Here is a 6,000-nt window from a genome sequence, read left to right as displayed (position 1 = left end):
GCGATACTCACCTCAGATCCTTGTGGACCGTCAAATCCTTTGTTGGATTATTATCCGATGGTGTCCTTCACATTCAAAAACTTTGCGAGTTCTTCCCCCGATACTTAATGCCTTTGTTAAATTGTATCCTCTGCGAACCATGCTCTGCTTTCGAGCTTGTGTTATTTACTCCTGAAGATTGTGGTATATCTTCCTAAGATGCCCCTATGGGTTGAACCTATGCCTTCCATAAATCCTGTTAACCCGAAAGATTTCATGGGTCTTACTCCTCTGGTATTTCACCGGGTAAAATTCTCAACACTAATGCCATTTTGAAACATGAATTGAATGAAAGGTTATGCATTGGAAAAGTGGGAGTCGACCTTGAACTTTGTGTTCATGCCCATGGACACGATGTAGATCCTACCATGGAAGCTCCTTGTAATAACAACTTTTTCCTTGATATAATATCATCTGGTATCTGCGGATTGATCCTTGGAAATTGTGGTTCCGACCATATTTTCTCCTTGATTCCATTTCTCAGACAAGTTAAAGCACTTGTCTTCTACCAATCAACACATCTCCTCAACCTCTATTTTGATCTTCCTTCGAGTATTACCCTCCAGTATCTCGAGAATATCAAATAACTGTGTTGCTTCCTATGAGTCTTCATCTAGTATTGCTTCTCACGAATTTTGGATTTCCCTTGGGTTCTGAGTTATTAGTCACTCGAGAACACCGATAAGTGAATTGATTCCGCACTCTGATTCAATAACTCTAAGTAATCTTCGTTGCTTATGAGTTTAATAATCCTGTAAGTCATTCCTAGCTTGATCGGCTATATAATTATCGTGCTAAATTTTAACTGGGATATCTGGTCCTTCGTCTCGGAGCATAATTTTCGACGATTAGCTAAGCTTACATCGATCTTCCTCATCATATCATTTCGCCATGAACAGCAAGCTTGGTTTCGAGTTTGTGTCATACCCATGGCTCCACTAACCTTTCGCTTCATCATTCCTGTGACTTGATGTCACCGCCGACCGATTACATCTTCATGAAATCTCTCGACAAATGTGCCGTGATCCTCATCATCATCATTCTCAGCTCTTCCAATGTATCGATCAAATTCATGATGAGACTTACCATCCTTGTCCCTTGATGATTTGTGTTATCATCGATAACATTATTGCCTTACCCCCAACACAAAGATCATAAAGGAAAATACATCCTTTTTGACATGTCGATGGATTGTTGATGAATCCATCGGCCACCTGCTCATCTTTCCCTGATAAAATTGCATGAGATGTTCTAAAAATTTCAGATGGATCCTTTGAGTTCCCAAGGTCCGACCTTTACCTAATGACCATGTCAATGCTATCCCGAAGCATGACTGTGGTACTCCGAACATCATTAAGAACATTGGAGGCGCAATGCTAGATGTTTATTGTCCACTTATCCAAACATTGTTATATGGGTAACGTCATGAATTTCCTCTCCCCTTTACCTAAATGGTAATCTACTTACTATCATGGCATGGATATCACCATCTGCTTGTCCTTGGAAGGATATACTCCTGATATTTGTCTTTAAACACTTTTACCTTTCCATTGTTCTGATTAAATGAATAATCACATTTTCTTTTCCATTGTTTTGTTTAACCTTTCCTGTAAGCTAACTTATCTGAGCCGAGATAATTCCCTGCTCAGTTAAACATCTTGGTGTACAACTCTATCAGTAAGACCCTATTGCTACTGTGACGACATTCCGGTAACCACCGATGGACGAGAACTTTCCCTATTGGTCTGCCTCGTTCAATGAGTAGGAAAATGGTTCTCTTCGTCCCTCGCCCTTGGTACCGACGCTGTTGCCAGTAAAACTGACAGGCTATGCTCTGACATGCCTTGCTATCATGACCGTGCAAGATGTCACCACTCTTTCTACTCTTAACCCACATGGTGGGCCCATAACCCACAGTTCCACAGGATTGAAACTTGACTCTCTCCTACCTCCCTATTTCCAAAGTTATTCCTCGCGCTTGACTTCATATGTAATTCGCAAGCCACTTTCCGAGAGATGATCTATTCTCGATGGTTTGAACCCCTTTCTCACACACTGTTCATGTATCGATCGGTTGTCTATTCGCTTGAAACTTCTTATTGTACCTTCATAATTTCCTCTCGATGTTTTCTTAAGTTTCAACTCGAGAGATACTTCTGCCACATTCCTTGAATTGTTCACCAGGTAATTAACACTACAAGGGTCAGTTCTTCCGAAGTTACTTTTCTATTCCCCACTTAAATCTCAGGATGAGATTTCTTGTAATGGAGGAGATTGTAACATCCCCAGTATCACACTACAGTGATCACCCTTAGTTAATGCCATGTCAGCAGGTTTAACAGTGCCTAATCATCATTGCATCATATTGCATTTCAAACTCCTAATTCAAACCTCAATTAAATTCAGGGTGAAAATAAAAGTTGTTCAAATCCAGGAGCTAAAATGTTCATAATATGGTAAATAATCCAGGGATAATTCTAAAATTATAATCAGCTTCTACTAAATTAGTTAAGTGACTAAAATAGTAAGAAACAGTACCAAAACAACAAGGGTTAATCCATTTTATTTAATACAAAATTTATATGAAATCCAACTGCCTCCACACCATTTTCTAACAGTGGTAGATATTGCATAGTATTTATGTAGGCAAGTCTCATATTTTGCAAAAAGTGTTCTGTAATAAAAAGAGAAGACAAAACACAAACAAAAATAGAAAACAGAAAGTAATAAAAGAAAAAAAGAAAACAAAAGGCCAGGCTGCACTGTGCACTTGGACCAGCCGCGCAACAGTGCAGCCCAGCCCTTTTACCCTGACCGTCCCTTACCTCTGTTCACGAGGGGCTGGGTTGAGACACGCGCGCCATCCGTGGCCGCCGATGGCCACGGGGCGGCCATCCGGCCCCTCCCTGCACCTACCAGGTCGCCCCCGCCCCGGAAGAACCCTAGTGCCCCCAGTTCCCCTCTCCCTCGCTCGCTCCTCGCATCTTCTCCTCGTTCAGATCCGTCACCGAGCGCCGTCGCCGTCGTGCCTTGCTGCTCGCCGTGGCCACCAGTGCCTGCTGCTTCCTCCATGGTGTCTAGACGGTCTGCCGGCGACCGCCTCGTTGCCCGGTGCCCTCAGTTGGAGCGGGGAGGCCCTGCAGCTGTCGTTCGCCATCGCCTTTTCTTCTTCAACTCCGGTGCTCGCCGTCGAGCTCCTCTGCTGCTACTAACCTGTCAAGGGCCTTCGTGTGAGCCGCTAGGTGAGCCGCCTCCCTCCTCTGCCCTCTAGATCCCCTAGCTCGTGTCATAGTCGTCGCTCCGCTTGCGCCTGAACCCGCTGCCACCGACGAGCTCGCCGCCGTGGCCTCCATTACGGTCACGTGTGGCCGAGCCCAACATCGAGCTCCTGGAGCTCGTGCGAGTCTAATGAGACCCCTAGCGCGCCTCCCCGTGTCGTGCAGTGTCGGATCCGATGACGCCCGAACTCCGGCGTTCGCTTCGCCACTCACCACCGCCGTCTCCGGCCGGCCGGGCCACCACCGTAGTTCGACGCGCGTAGCTCTGCCCATTCGAACGCGCTCTCGCGCGCGCAAAACGATCGCCCATGGACGAAATCCAACGAGGCCCGAGGCCCTTCGCCGTGTTTTGGCGTCGCCGGCGTCGAGCCACCAGCCACCGCCGACGTGGCACACCTGGGGCCACCCCAGGGTCACTGCCAGCAGGCCCCGTGGGCCCCAGTCTACTGGGTTGACCCAGTCAACTACTGACTGGGCTGCCCAGTGAGACTAACGTGTGGGCCCTCCTTGTTTAAAACGTTCTAAAGTAAATAAATCTGCTAATTAAAATCTGTTAATTAATTAGTAATTAGTTAGTCACTGACACCAGGGGCGCCCCTCCAATTAGCCTGTTAGTTTAGTTTAATTACTATTAGGCTAACACAGGCTGACATGTGGGTCCCACTGGACCCATAGGTCAGGTTTGACCTAGTCAGCCGACCACTTGACTGCTAACGTCATCCTCTAGTCATGTTGATGTCATAATTCCATTTCTATTAATTTAGGTAATTCCAGAAAATGTTTTAATTTTTGAAATTTCGTAGAAAATAAACCGTAGCTCGGATCGAAAAACTTTGTACATGAAAGTTGCTCAGAACGACAAGACGAATTTGATTGTGTCGTCTGTTTCCATGTCGGAACCCTATACGTAGGTGAACCCGTAATTTTTAGCCCGTTTCCGATAGATGAATAGTGCATATGAACTGGTTAATAAATCCAACTTAAAACCTAAAATAACTAATATGACTTAGACATATCTTTAGGCAACCCTGCACTGCACGTTAGCATATCATACTCTGTGTTGCATATGATTACTGTGTATTTATCTGTTTCTCCCCCCTCTTCTCTTCGGTAGACCCCGAGACCGATGTTGTCCCTGTGATCGACTACGTCACCGATGACACCACTGACGACCTTGCCTTTGCTGCTGAGCAACCAGGCAAGCACCCCACCTTTGAACATTCTGATATCGCCTATTCTCTTCTCTCTTATGCTTGCATTAGAAATTGTTGTTGGTGCTGCTTTACCTATTCTGATGCATAGCCTGACTTTGTAACCTGCTATTGTTACCTACCTGTTTATTCTAAACTGCTTGGTATAGGCTGGTTAGAGACCCATTAGAGACCCCATGATGACCCAAATGCCCCGCTGGATTATCAGAAGACCCGATCAACGGGATTGAAGACCAGGCCCTGGCATCGCACAACACTCCCCTTAATTGTACGACACCGCAGCGTTACTATCGAGTGCTGAGGGTGATACCTCGTTAGCACTTCTAATGCTAACTCTATGGAGTAGTTACTCGGTCGTGGTCATCGAGGGTAATTCCTCCTTTTCCACTTCCGATAACGACGCTGTCGTGCAACACCTCAAGTGTGAACCTCCAGGATGATTTCCTCTTATGTTCACCTTGATGTTTACAGCAGGTGGGAATCCAATGAGGGTGATGCCTCAGGTTCTTTCTTGATGTGGTAGCCACACAGGTTACCTTTACATTACTATTTTTACTGATTAAAGTGGATAAGCCCTGAGGGGTACCTGCGCAAGCATGTGATGTGGGGATACGGGTTGACCTGGAGGGTGCCCGTGAGTTTATGACGAGGCGTGGCCGGGCATTCTTAGCCCTTGCCGCAAGTCCTCGAGATGGGGCGACGGGGTTGCATCGATCGTGGGTCTCTGTTCGTTATCGCGTGCTCCTAATCGACTATGATTTGGATATTTGATCCGAGGGGCCTCTGGCCTGATAGCACTAACCATCACGTGGGCATAGTATGGGCATTCTGTGTCGTATGCATCAGCCGAAGCTTAATAGACGTCAGCGACTGAGCGGCGCGCGCCGGGTTGGACTGGAACGCCTTACCTTGTATAAGGGGGCTAGGTCTGCTCACCGGCCACCCACGCAACGTGCAGGAGTTCCTGGGGCGATGGCCCAAGACCCCTGGGGGCATAGGTTTAGTCTGGCGTGCTGACCTCTCTATTAAGCCTAGGTCGGGTTGCGGCGTATCGTTTGGCCGAGGCCGGGCATGGCACAAAAAAGTGTGTCCAACCGGAGTTAATCGAGCGTGGTGGGTAAATTGGTGCACCCCTGCAGGGAAGAAAACATCTATCGATAGCCTGTCCTGCGGTAACAGACACTCGGAGTTGTATCCCAGTCGATACAATTAAAACTAGATACTTGAGATGAGAAATGGATAGTATGACTCTAGGATTGCTTTCTCGCAGGGAGTCGAGGAAGGATCTCCGGGCGAGGTTGATGACACTACTACTACTTTACTTTATGCTAATCTGCACTCTTCTAATGCTGCAAGACCGCTGAAGATGTTGAAGATGCTAGTTTTCGATAGGACTAGGATCCCCTCTATTCTGGCATTTCTGCAGCCCAGTCCACATATACAGGCTTCCTTTGATAATGTTGCATATGTAG

Source organism: Triticum dicoccoides, chromosome 3B, assembly GCF_002162155.2.
Source record: "Triticum dicoccoides isolate Atlit2015 ecotype Zavitan chromosome 3B, WEW_v2.0, whole genome shotgun sequence".
In the NCBI taxonomy this organism is placed as follows: domain Eukaryota; kingdom Viridiplantae; phylum Streptophyta; class Magnoliopsida; order Poales; family Poaceae; genus Triticum; species Triticum dicoccoides.
Note: the sequence above shows the minus strand (reverse complement) of the source record.